The sequence below is a fragment of the Stylophora pistillata genome, chromosome 2 (assembly GCF_964205215.1).
Source record: "Stylophora pistillata chromosome 2, jaStyPist1.2, whole genome shotgun sequence".
NCBI classification, from domain to species: domain Eukaryota; kingdom Metazoa; phylum Cnidaria; class Anthozoa; order Scleractinia; family Pocilloporidae; genus Stylophora; species Stylophora pistillata.
In genome coordinates, this window is record NC_142520.1 from 45,848,582 (window position 1) to 45,862,571 (window position 13,990).

At 37.2% G+C, this 13,990-nt stretch overlaps 3 long non-coding RNA genes across 3 annotated transcripts; all 3 read left to right on the forward strand.

Moving 5' to 3' along the window:
• The first annotated feature begins 2,700 nt into the window (after positions 1 to 2,700).
• On the forward strand, positions 2,701 to 3,511 carry LOC148739842 (uncharacterized). Its single transcript, XR_015996489.1, has 3 exons — positions 2,701 to 2,798; positions 3,127 to 3,171; positions 3,446 to 3,511. It is a non-coding gene; the product is annotated as an uncharacterized LOC148739842 (long non-coding RNA).
• Positions 3,512 to 3,959: 448 nt separating this feature from the next.
• Positions 3,960 to 5,920, forward strand: LOC148739843 (uncharacterized). The gene is made up of 3 exons (XR_015996264.1): positions 3,960 to 4,018; positions 4,228 to 4,278; positions 4,732 to 5,920. It is a non-coding gene; the product is annotated as an uncharacterized LOC148739843 (long non-coding RNA).
• Positions 5,921 to 7,734: 1,814 nt separating this feature from the next.
• LOC148739844 (uncharacterized) lies at positions 7,735 to 13,626 on the forward strand. Its single transcript, XR_015996265.1, has 2 exons — positions 7,735 to 8,461; positions 9,039 to 13,626. It is a non-coding gene; the product is annotated as an uncharacterized LOC148739844 (long non-coding RNA).
• The last annotated feature ends 364 nt before the right edge of the window (positions 13,627 to 13,990 follow it).

Sequence of the window (13,990 nt, forward strand, 5' to 3'; positions counted from 1 at the left end):
TTTATACATACTTGTTAGCAAGACTCGAATAAGGTGAGTAATTAACTTTTGAGCGTCTACGAAACAACCGCAATTTAGTTAAATGAAAGGTGTTGTTTATATTGCTGCAGTTACTGTTCACCATGGAGAAAGCCAGCACCGACGAAAAAGACGAAAAGGTAATTAATTGTTCACTATTTATGTAAGGAAAAGCGAACACCAGCTTGGTCTTTAGTTATTTTTTTATTATTTTTACTTTTTTTTTGTTAACGCTTTGAAAATGTTAACGGGGCAGTTACAAGTAGGTCAAGGGTATGCACTCATCGCACTTATCCCGCAGGACGAGAGGTAACAAAGACAAAAGTTATGAAGAAAATTGGTGGTCCTTGAACAAAATTTTAAGAAGTGATGGTAGTCAACAGCTGAATGTTTAAACTCCCTCCAAAAGTGATGTTATGTTTTGGTGCCCCATCCAGAGTTCTCGATAATTTCAGCGAGTGTAAGAGATCAAATGTAAATAATTCTATTACTGCAATCTATTTTAAACCCATTGGTGCAGTTCAAGAAGGAAAAATTAAGACTGAGCCTGGAAAACCCACTCCCGAAGTTAAAAAACAATGAATTGATTTTTTGAACTCCTAATTGTTTAACATATGTCGCCTTTACTCTCGGTAACAGTGCATGCTGCTCATGAACTTGACATCTTGCTAACTGGACCAAATTGCTTGCCTAAAAGCGGGCAATGGGTTTTCTATGTAGACCGCTTCATATCTTTATTTGGCAGGAATTGTGTTAGCCTACACAGTGACTGTGAGAGTCCATATGACATTATGACATAAGTCCAAAACATAACCTTGAAGGCATTCATACTTTATTCTAACTTTGCTTTCATACAGCTGGCGAATCTAAGGAGCAGGTGGGAAGCGAAGAGATTGCAGGGCCCAGTGACAAAGGTAAAGGAGAGAAAATGATTTTTGACTGGTCATTCAAGGGGTTGAGCCACTTTCTAGGGTATCGAAGCCTCACTTTTACTTTGATAGTCACTGGAAAAATTCTACTGGAGATATTGGCTAAAGATTAATGACTTTTTAAAAACGCTTCACTAAAACAAAATATTACTGAGTAATATTGCACTATTCTATCAAATTAATCATTCTCTGAAGAAGCTTAAAAAAGAAGGTAATAACTAACTACCTCTGTAAGTAGAAGTGTTTAACACCGATGGACCGTTCTGGTGTTCAAAATTGACTAGTTCCTTTAAAGTACTATTTTATTTGGAATTAATTATTATGGTGGACCTACTGACAGAAAACAGAAGTGACTGAAGGCAAGGGTACTTGCAAGAGCTCTTCTTAAATGATGGACGGTCATCGTAGTGTAACTTACACCTGTTGATACAACAGCTGAAATATATGGCAATTATGGCTGGTCTAAACGAGCACAATACCTTACTATTCATACCATCTGAATACTTTCAATAGAAAGTAGTTCTAGAAAAGCGAGTGTTTCATTTATTTGCACCTTCATTGAAAGTCATTTTTTCATGATGTTAACGACTAACTACATGCATGCCAATGAATAAAGGCTGATAGTTTCGAAAGAAACTGTTTGGGGCTGTGTCGGTGGGAGTAACGAATTAATTTGAATATATCAACTAAGTTGAAGTGGTAAACTGGCCACCGTAACGATTACAAAAGCTGAAGTTTCGAGCGTTAGCCCTTCGTCGGAGCGAATAGAGGAATTGTGGGTTGTGTGTGCTTTTAAAGGCAGAGAATGGAACTACGTTATTGGTGGGAGCATGGCAACGAGAAAAACAAGAATAAATTAGTGGAATGAAAAGCGTTCGTCGATCCCTGTGGGATTTAGACTGCCGGTTTGAAAGATGACCTTTTGTTCACGATTTTTACGGCTTTCCGTGCTACCTAAGTGTAAGGAAAGACCGCAGATTGCCATATGTTGCTTAGAATGATTAGGTAAATTAAAATGTCTAGCGACTGGTTTCGATGTGTCCTTGTCATTCCTTTCCACGTCTGGAAGGTGTTCACGGAATCGATCACCCAGTCTTCTGCCTGTTTCGCCGATGTATATCTTTTTGCAATAAGTGCAAGTTATGCAATAGATTACATTGGCGGAGGTACACGTGAAGTGATCGGTGATCTTAATGAATCGTTTAGGTCCCGATATTTTATCAGTGTTGTGAGTGAAAGGACACGTTTTGCATCGTGCACGAGTGCATTTAAAAGTGCCTGGTTGGTCATTAGTCTGAAAAGAACTTCTGACCATAAAATTGCCTATGTTTTTGTCACGTTTGAATGAAATGAGGGGAGGCTGCGAAAAGATAGTGCTTGTCTCTGGATCGTTTTGAAGTAATTTAAAGTTTTTAAGAATGATGGATTTAACTGAGTGGTTGTGAGGGTGAAACGTGAGAGTGAATGGAATGCGGTCGGAATCCTCCTTATGCGACGTTTGTAGTGCTGAATGTCGATCAATAAGTTGGGCGCGGTGGTAATCCGCTTAAACGACAGAAACAGGGTAACCACGTTTATCGAAAAACTGACATATTGACTCTGTTTTGTGGTGAAAATCAGAGTCATCACTGCATAAACCAGTTTGTTAGTTTTTAATTTGATAGCGGGCAGTGGGCCGGGTCATCTATAAACACCCTAGTAACTAGTTGAAGACGTGTTAGCCTACGCAGTGACAGTGACAGCAGTTCTCGATGAAATCCTATGCAACTTTATAACAACTTTACTTTCACACAGCTAGTGAATCTGATGAGCAGGTGAAGAAAGAAGAGATTCCAGGGCCTAGCGACAAAGGTAAAGGAGAGAATAGTTTTGATAAGTTACTCGAGATGCCAAGGCACCCTGTTATTGAAGAATCTCTTTTATCTTATAAGTCACAGGAAAAGCTATAGTGGAGAATTTTCCAAACACATTCGTAAAACAAAAGAATTGGTTGAAGATTGGGTAACACAAGACTGAACGACTGAGAGTTTATGTCTTTTTCATCAAATAAAGAATTTTCTTGAAAGAAGTTTAAGAAGAAAAGTAGGTAATAGTTCGCCACTTATGTAAAAGTTTCGAAAGTTCTAATCAAATCTATATAATTGAATTAACACAATCTATTCTAAATGTATTTGCGCAGGTGATGGAGAAAGTAAGCCTGAGCCTAAAGAGCCAACTGGAAAAGGTAAAAAAAAATTAGTCGCTCTTCAGGAACTTTACACTGTCCAACATATCTTGCATTTATTCCCGCCTACAGAACAAGCTTTTTCGTAACTTAACATCCAGCTGAGCCAATTTTCTGGCTTGAAAGCGGGCAGTGAGTCAGATGTATATCAAGGCTCCCGTATCTATATGAAGGCATTTGTGTTAGCCAACGCAGTGACAATGACTGTAATTCTCGATGAAATCCTTAAAGGAACACATAATTCATTCTAATGAACAACTTTGCTTTCACGCAGCTGGTGAATCTGAGGAGCAGATGGAGAGTGAAGAGATTCCAGTGTCTAGTGACCAAGGTAAAGGAGACAGAGAGAGTGGTTATTGATTAGTCCTTGGGAGGTTAAGGCGCTATCTTAATATTATCGAATATTCAGGTTATGTGCTGTTCCTTGTGATCCACCCACAATTCTCGCTCACTTTGCAATATTACAGTATTCAAATGAACATAATTCAATAAGTACAATTTCTTTTTTCAATCGTACTCGTGCAGATCAAGAAGGTGAAAGTACACCTAAACACAAAAGACCAACTGAGGAAGGTAAAGACAATGATTTGCTTTTTAGAGACACATTTTAATACGCTGTATAACATGTGTTATGAGCTTCACAAGTAATTGGGTCAATTTGCTGGCTTAATAGCAGGCCATGGGCCGGGTTTGTTCTGCAGACCAGTTATTTACATTCATTTGCCAGCGCACAGAAGAACCGTGACTGTAATTATGCAAACTTGTAATTGATAACTTTCCTTTCACATAGCTGGTGAGTCCAAGGAGCAAGTAACAAGTGAAAAGATCCCAGTGCCCAGTGACAAAGGTAAAGGTGATTGCGGTTTTGATTAGGTATTTAAGATATTAAAACATTTTTTGAATTCTTGAAGCATCTTTTTTAACTTGGTAATCACTGGATAAATTCTGGTGGAAAAATTGGTCAAAGGTCTAATAATTATTTAAGAAACTTAAATAGAGACAATATTGAACGATTGAGTACTAAAGTAACTTTTTTCTATTACATCATTTCTGAAGATGAAGAAGAAGAGAATGCGCCTGAGCCTAACATGGACGTCGCAGAGAAAGGTAACTCTCCTTATAAATTAACCACCATGTACTAATTGTGGTCTACACAATGCTTCATAAGTTGACGTACAATAAAAAAAAACTGCTAGGTGGCTATTGGGCTGCACTGAGGAGTTCTCTCGTTCCATATGGTTATAAGTTCATACTTGCGTGTGGTCCTTAATTTACTAACCAGCTTACTGATTGACAATCTGGTCAACTGACTACCTGGCTAGCTGACAAATAAGCTGTGAGATTAAATTAACTAGCTGAGCTGTAGCTGAGTGACAAAGGCTGACTATCTGGCAGATTGTCCGCCTGACCAGTGGGCATGGTTATAGACTAACTAATTTATATTATGGCTTCCTGGACCAAGGTGCTTATTATACCGATTAACGGACTGCCGGCTCGGCAGATCAAGCAACCAACTGGTTTTGTTTTCAATAATTAGTGTGCTTTTTCCCTTTGTCTCAGACATTTAACAAGAGCCAAAAGCATTACCATTAGTATGGACACCTCGAGGGCTACAGAATAATTAAAAGATTCAAGGAAAAGGGAAAATAGTTCTTGAGTAGGAATCTATATTTACTGTCTATGGCAATATCTCAGTCAGAAAATCTGTTTTTAATCTCTTTTTCTTTAATCAGTTTAATGTTTACATTAGTTAACTAGTAAGCTTGTTGTCTGATATCTTCCTTATATGGTTACATAGGTAGGATATCTAAGTAGGCGTATAGTGGCAGTCTAACTTCGTTTCGTTTTGTTGTGTTTGTTTTTTGTTTGTTTGTATTTTGTGTTTGTTTGTTTTTGTCAATTGTAACATTTTGCTATGTATATGTTTTGTTTGATTTTCTGTTACGTTTTTTGTCACTTGTAACATGTATGTCCACCTAATATTCAAGTCTATTACTCTTAGCATGTTTCTATAGACCATAGTTCTTAGACCACATTCAAACCTAAAGGATAAAGGGAAACACAACGATATCACGGGTGAAGCCAGCCTAAAATCCTGTACAGCTGGTTGTACAATTTGTCTTTCGCCTGTTTGACTCTTAAAACATAACTCTTGCAAATTTTGAAACAAAATTTGAAATTTCTCATGGTACAGGCCTGCAACAAGTCGAAAAGCTGGCTACGCTCCCAATATAATAAGACATTTTAGTCTGCATGCTGATCTATCCATTGAGGTTATTCCCTATTATCAGTAATAATACAGCTGAGTAAATATATTGGTTAGAAATGCTCCACCGGTTTTAGGCTTAATGTTTGGCTCATTACCATGGTAATTTTTTAGCTTGTTCAGAGCTTGTTCTCGGTTTAAAAGGGATTCGATGACCTGATTACTTTCCTTCCACACTTCTATCTCAGTTTTTCCCAAAACTGCGATTTCATAATAGGACATGAATCATGATAGCTGACCGAAGCAAATGTTTAATTAACGCTTATATTAACTTTCGAAAACTCAGTTTCAATGGTATCTCTAGTTTAGAAAACAGGCAAGCAAATATTGAACAAACACCTAGAATTTAATTGGGGGAAATCCGTTAAATCAATTATCAGAAATTTGAGCGGCAGTATAACAATGATCTAAAAGCTCATATCAAGAAAGTTTTTTTACTCGTTTGAGAGAATCACTGGCCCTATAATTACTTTTCGTTGGAAAGGAAAAGGGAAAAACATCTATGACAAGAACAACTCAGACACATGTACGGGTCAAGACTATCTCAGAATCATGACGAGCTTTGCTCAAGAAAAAAATTCTCAGCAGGCATCGTAAACTGATGCCGAGGTTTGGGGAAGAAGGCGTTGGGTGGATGTCATCACATTAGTTACACCGCAATGTAATTATACAGATTAGCGCCCATGAATCCACGAGAGATACGCGATTGCGTGCGAGTTAACGCGGGGTCATCTGTTGGCGATGAAAATCAAAATCATGAAATGAAATGAAGTTTGTTGTGCGCGTAATGGTCATAAAATACTGCGTTTTATCTGTTTCTGCCTGTTTCCTTATAACGACATTTTTAATCACGTAGTCTTTCAAAGATCCTTCCTTTTCACAAAAGAGGCAATACCGGCGAGGCGCCGTATTCGAAAAAGCCTCTCTTTCGATTATTTAGGTATGATTCTTTCGCTTGGTTTGCCATAAAACAGTGACAAAAGATATCGCAATTTTTATGTGCCGTACGACCTGAATAACAACCGTATCGAATTCCAGTATTGCCACTTGGTGGATCGATCAGTGTTCACGCTTTGCGATCGTGGTACACGATGTTATTGTTTTGGTACAAAATCTGTGGCGGTCGCACGACTTGGCCTCGTATCCTGGTTAAATTCTTACCAATATTATAATATTAAACCTCGGCGAGATTTTTCATGTCGAAATGTCGAAAAGCATCATGTTTTCGATTTTGAAACCATTCGAAATGAAGTCATAGAGGCAGTCGGATTTTCGACGTGCGGCTTTCCACCGGCTAACTTAACCACGCAGAGTCTTTGCAGGATTACAAGTGCCACACTTGACCCTTGCAAGCATTGGTATCTACTTTTGAAAGAGGTATGTGACGTTCCTTTGCGTAAATATTTCATATGCGATGTATTTAAGATATTTCCCGACGAAATCCAAAGTGAGGCGACGCGGGAACTTCAGCTGGCCAAATCATCGTTCGGAGTAGTGGGGTTAGCCAGGATTCCCGACCTCGTTCACGTTGTGTTCACGTTCGGTCTAATAGCTGGTCTATCTTCTTCGTAATAAAATAATACCCGACGAACTTATTAAATCTGCGGGAGTTATGACTATCGTAAATCTGGTGAACTCCGCCACACTAGACTTTGAGCCCGAAGGCGCGAAAAATTTATCTTTCGGCGCCAAACTCAGTCACGACTCCCAAGAGCTCGCTTCCTAATTCACCGAAAGATCAGCTAGAGTAAATTCCCTTGGAGTGGAACTGAAGAAGCTTCGAACCTAGATTTCTCATCTCGAATCAGCATGGAGTCAATTTTACAGACCCCTTTTTTCCACCTCAATGTTCGTACCTTGTCGTGGTGAGGTGGCATCAGTGCCTTAATGACCAATTGCAATACAATGCCTTTAAAGAAATCAGCTTCAGTTGGTGGGCTGTATTTTCTGCAAGGTAGAGGCCAGACTAACAGGGACTTTGTCATTGTAGTTATTGTTATGATTATTATAATTATCATTATTATTAATGATTTTGTTATTGTTATCATTATCTTTATGATTGTGATTGAATCATTTTCAAAATGAAATAGGCTGCTCAATGAGGATGGCATGCTGAGGCAAGTAGATTTTCATTTATTTACCCCCCCCTCCCCCAAGTAGAAATTCAAGTGTTTCTGATAGTTTTTCTCTTCAATAGATTGTTAGAATGCAGAAGATTTTCTAAGACACATTGTACAGAGGGCTTGTCTTAAGTAGTTGTTTTCTGATTCAAAACCACCTGCCTAATTCTGTTTCTATTGGGCAGTTAGTCCATGGACTGTTGTTATCTGATGGCAGAACTAACAGGTGGATCTGTTTCTCTTGGGTAGTCAGTCCATTATGGGCTGTTGTTATCTGATGGCAGAACCACCAATCTGTTCTGTTTCTCTTGGGTAGTCAGTCTATGGACTGTTGTTATCTGATGGCAGAACCAGTCCCTATTTTTTTCAGCTCTATGCTGTCAGTCTTTTATGGACAGTTATTTTTATCTGATGGCAGTTTTAGCTTGCTCTTTTTGTTTTGAAAAATGTGTTGCTTATGCTGTTTGTCACGTATCATCTGTTATTAGTCAGAGGCACTTTGGTCAATCAATGCTATCATTGTCTTCTTTATTATTATTGTTAATTCAGCTGCTACTTATCTCTCTTTGCCACAGGGCCCACTACAGATAGCACTAGCTTAATGAAGTCCCAAAACCTTTCACAATGAGCCAACTCAAGAATTGCAGTCCTGAACAGTTTTTGGGGTTTTCCTGGCTTTTCTTGAGATTATTTTGTCTCAGTTTTAATTACTTGGATACTCATTCAGCTAGACTAACAATAACACCATTTTTTTCATAGATAAGCATTGAAATAATCATAATAGTAATATAAATGATAATAATAATGATTTGTTATTGTTACTGTTATCATTATCATTATCTTTATGATTGTGATCATCATTTTCAAATTGAAATAGGCTGCTCAGTGAGGATGGCATGCTGAGGCAAGTAGATTTTCATTTAATTCCTTCCCCCTCCCCCCAAATAAAAATTCAAGTGTTTTTGATAGTTTGTCTCTTCAATAGATTGTTAGAATGCAGAAGATTTTCTAAGACACATTGTACAGAGGTCTTAAATAATTGTTTTCTGATTCAAAACCACCTGCCTGGTTCTGTTTCTCTTGGGTAGTTAGTCCATGGACTGTTGTTATCTGATGGCAGAACTAACAGGTGGATCTGTTTCTCTTGGGTAGTCAGTCCATTATGGGCTGTTGTTATCTGATGGCAGAACCACCAATCTGTTCTGTTTCTCTTGGGTAGTCAGTCTATGGACTGTTGTTATCTGATGGCAGAACTAGTCCCTATTTTTTTTCAGCTCTATGCTGTCAGTCTTTTATAGACAGTTATTTTTATCTGATGGCAGTTTTAGCTTGCTCTTTTTGTTTTGAAAAGTGTGTTGCTTATGCTGTTTGTCACGTATCATCTGTTATTAGTCATAGGGTGACTTTGGTCAATCAATGCTATCATTGTCCTTAGTATTATTATTATTAATTCAGCTGCTACTTATCTCTCTTTGACACAGGGCCCACCACAGACAGCACTAGCTTAGTGAAGTCCCAAAACCTTTCACAATGAGCCAACTCAAGAATTGCAGTCCTGAACAGTTTTTGGGGTTTTTCTGTCTTTTCTTAATTTGTTTTTGCCCCAGTTTCAATCACTTGGATACTCATTCAGCTAGACTAACAATAACACCATTTTGTTCATAGATAAACATTGAAATAATCATAATAGTAATATAAATGATAATAATAATGTTTAGATTAATGGAAATAATCATAGGAATTATAACAATCAGGATAATGAACATTATTTCTCTAACTATTGTAAATATTTTTATCATTGTTATTATTATTATTATCATTATTATTGTCATCATTGTTGTTATTATTATCATTATTATCATTATTATTGTTATCAATGTTATTATTATTTCCATCATGAATTATTAGAGATGCTTGGGAAAAAATGATCTATAGTTCCCTCCAACTCATTATTCTTTCAGTTAAGTGAATTAAGACTTGTGAACAGTTACTACTTTATTCTGTCATTCCTGATGACCATAGAAATGGTGAAAGTCCACAGATATTATCCCTCTAAGAGTTTCTCCAGGTGTTTTTTTTCCTCTGAATTTGGTTACAACAGAATGAAGGGCATCAGTGTATAGTGCGCCCAGCTAGACATGAATTGCATTAATATTATAGGGTCATTTTGCTGTATTCAGGGTTTAATCTTAGCCTTCTACAGACAAGTTTGTTCCTCTAAATGCAAAACACATTTTATCGTTTTTTAAAACAAACTTACAAAAACTTCCAAGAAACAGCCACTAAATTTATGAAACATGACGAACAAGTCAACTAGACTGTGTACTACACATCATTGAAATCAAAGTATCACTTTAGGAACATAAAATCGCAAGGTCATGCAGTTTCCCATTTTTAGTGCCTGAGAAAAGATCAGGCCACCAGATTACTTCAAACTCTCTGGTTGCTCGTTCCTCTCAATTTCCAACAACCATTTTAGTTTACTGGGTGAGAATCGTGCTTGATCTCTTGCCCCATGCTCTTTCCTTGGCCGCCTGTAAAGCTTGTTGAGAGTTTAACAGCTACTACTTGCAACAACCTCCATATTCCCCCGATAGCTTTTCTTTAACTCTAATGGTACAGAACTTTGATGACTCAGACCAGAAATAACATCATTCACTCTACCATCCCTGTAATAAAAATCTTTGGATTTTTCTCTCCATACAGGGGGCCGCAAATGCATTTTTTGCTTAGCACGTTTATAAAAGCATTCGGCATGCCTACCAACAAAGCTTGGATGTATGTTTCAGGAACCTAGTATCTTTCAACTCGACACCATTTGCCTGAAACCAAAATAATAATTACGAAAGTTAAGAGATTATTTACTTCTGGAGTGAAATGTACTAAATGATTTGCCCTTTCAAACCTAAACCTGAGTTATCAGGTTTTGTCAATCACAAAATTACACGCCGGGTTATTAGTATTCCTTGGGGACCTTCCTATATTATCATAAATATCTAAGACAAGCAGGTCTTTTAGCTAGGTAATCTATGTTAAAAATCGCGCTGAACAGCACTTAGAATTATTTTCCTCACTCATTGTTTTTTTCACACTGCAACTTCGCGCACTACGCAATTATTACTACGCAGTCATATCTGGTGTCCAATTGGGAGAAGAGCTTGTTATTGTTTTTGTTTTAGAGGTGAATTGCGATTTCTTGTATGTCCCCTATTTCGTCGAAGAATTCTCGAACAAATACTGAAAGTAATGAGTAAGTCACTATGAACAACTAGTGCAAAGTGACAGCAGCTATCGAGCTTTAATGATTTTTAACATGTACCACCAATTCTTACTATTTTTAATTTCTGCGTTTTAACAGACTTTGACATGTTCTTGAGAAGATATTAAATCGGTTAGCGCTGTTGTTCCCTTCTAAATTATTTTGGTGGAAGCGCCTCATAAGACACTGGTTTAACTAAAACCATGTTGGGCGACGTTGCATTTTGACTGCACAACCCACAATTAAATTTAATTTTAACAGCTATTCGAGTGTGTGAAGAACGGAAAAGAGCAAAATTACATACCATCGGCCTTTCGATGCACGGACGAATTAAAACTTTTTACAATTCCGCTTATCCATTGCTTGTAACTGATAGACCTTGTCCTTACTCTTGCGGGAGGTCGTACGATCTGTTGTCCATTGTAGAACTTGGTTAACTTAGCGCACTCTGCCTCGAGCGCAACAATGTGATCTTTCGATTCTCTCTCACTAGCGCAGTTGTTGTGTTGAACATGGACGAATAATACATCGCAGTGTGTCTTGTAGATAGCCAGAGATGCCATGTTTAGGATAAGCGCTGAATATGGACGAGCTTTAAAGCCGCCACTGAAAAAGCACAATCGACCGTTTTTCATTGTAAGGATCAGGTCTTTCACACAGCTGTCAGAATTAAAGAGAGGAAGAACGTCGATCTCGCTCACCTAAGTAGCGAAGTACACCACGAGCGGCGACGATGATCAAACACCTGGAAGATCACCGTGGTGTCCCTCTACTCTTTGGTATCATAACCAAGAGCGAGCCGTTTCGACTTGTCACTAAGTTTTACGGTTTAAAAAACAAAGGCCCCGCTCTACACAAAGCCTTAAAGAATGAAACACTAGAAAAGCTTACTTAGCTTGGAATTATAAAAATTTCCTTGCTTAAAAATCGAAGATTTTCATGGTTTCCGTAACTTCGTATTTTTCCAAATTTCCTCTTTTGCATGTTATGCTGTTTTGCATTTTCTTCAACGTATAATTTAGTTCAGCGTCGATCATTTATCATCCTTGGAAGAAAATATTCTGATCTTTACGTTTAACTTTAAAATTGCTTTGGCTTACATTGTGCGCCTAAAAGGAGCGTTAAAGTAAACATGAGTTGATTCCACGCGTGGGTTTTTTACCTGGAAAAATGCCTGCACACGAGTGACACCGACATTACCGCGTGTCCCTTTCTGGAAAACATTCGTATTATGACAAGAAAGGTCAGCTTAAGGGTTTTGGGTTACCCAAACTATGCAATTTTGACGCCGAAAAGTGCCAAAAAGTAATTACAGAAACTTCATCCGCAACACCTTGAACGTGCTGTGGGCGCGAACTGAGATCTTCTCTTACAGTTAATAATTGCCAGGCGGAACTCAGATCCGGCTTAGCCTAATTTGCATAAATTTTTTGGTGGGCAAAGCTCGTCATGTTACGTCTCTCTTTTCCGAATTTTTCTGCTTGATACCAAATTTAGATCAATACATGTAATATTGAGAAGAACAAAAAGGGTTAATAATGCGATCACAATAGTAGAACATCAACGCGCTTTAATAAGAATTATCAGAAGTTTTTCTAAATTTTTCCGCTTGATACCAAATTCAGATCAGTACATCTAATATTGAAAGAATACAAACAGGCTGATGATGCGATCACAATAGTAAAACATCAACGCGCTTTATAAGAATTATCAGAGATTTATCAGTAAAACAAAGATTTAGATAGCTCATATCTAGAATTTTGTTTAAATCGTTTAAGAGTAATTCGCTTTCAGATTGCGTTTTAATCGTTGAGAACGATGAAGCATCTAACATTTGACAAGAAAGAATTAGACAAGTGTACCGGTCAAAACATCATTCACAACATATTTGGTAGCAGGCTGCTAATCTAAATAGTTAATTACTTACAGATTACGTGTCAAATTGTTACATTTCACAAGTATCTTTAGTTAAAAATTACAAACTAAGGTAAAAATGCAGAAAAATTGAAAAACTTACTGGTAAAGACGTTACTTATGAAAGACTTGGTAGATATAAAATGATCTAAGTAGCTCATTTCTTGAATTTTTGTAACTCTCATGAGAACATTATGGTAGTTAAAGGTAGAGTAACGTCAGTTCTGCAATGTTTCGACGTTTGTCATGAGCGCAGATTATAAAAAAGAAAAAAAAAAAAAAAAAAAAAGAAAGATGTTTGGGTAACGAGTAACAACGGCAATTTGAATGGTTCATTCCCACAACTGGCATGAGAGAGTTTTACGCCATTTAAATTAAATTAAACTAAATGAATAAAACCGATGAAAGTAGACAAAAAAGGAAGAGAAAAACAGGAAAATATAACGGGTAAGACGTCGGTTGTTACAGATTTTTTTATAGAATACGAATGATCTAAATAGCTCATTTTTAGAATTTTTAACTCGTTTACAAACATTATAATCATTGGGAGTTGCAGTGACGTCTCTCACTTTTTTAACATTATTCGTCATTATTATTGATTTTAACCATAACACAAAAAAAAAAAAAAAAAAAAAAGAAAAATAGGTATTTGGTAGCGTTTTAAAGTCTCATTTTGTAGTTCATTTTTAAATTTTTTTTAACTCATATCGAGAATTCTAGTTCATTGTTTATGTGGTATTCAAACTGTTTGAAAGCTTTGTTCAAACGTGTTCATCAAACATGACTAGTTTACTGTAAGAATATCTTTGAAGCAAAAGTGGCATTTAGAGGAAAGTGACACCAAGTTAAGATTTATTGTAAAGCGAAGCCTTCAATAAAACATCTGAGAGACCTTACACATGAGTCCGTTCATGGTTTACCCTTTCGGAAGTTTCGAAGTCTCGCTTCAATTTCATCCACAGTATGGATTATGTGTAACAATGGCCTGTCTTAAAGTGAACTGATACAAAAATGATTTCTGTATCTCTTGTCCTAAGCGAGCCTTGATCGCACTGGGTGAGGGGGTAGGTAAATGGCCTGGGTGAGGGGGTAGGTAAATGGCCTTGAATTACTCATAATATCGAACATTCGTTTTAATAAATTATTCTGTTTGAATGTTTCTTAATTCGAAGAAAGGCGTCACCTCTCTTCTCCGAGCCCAACAGCCGCTTTGCCTCTAAAGAGAACAAAAAAAAAATGCCATGAAAAGGTTATTTCACA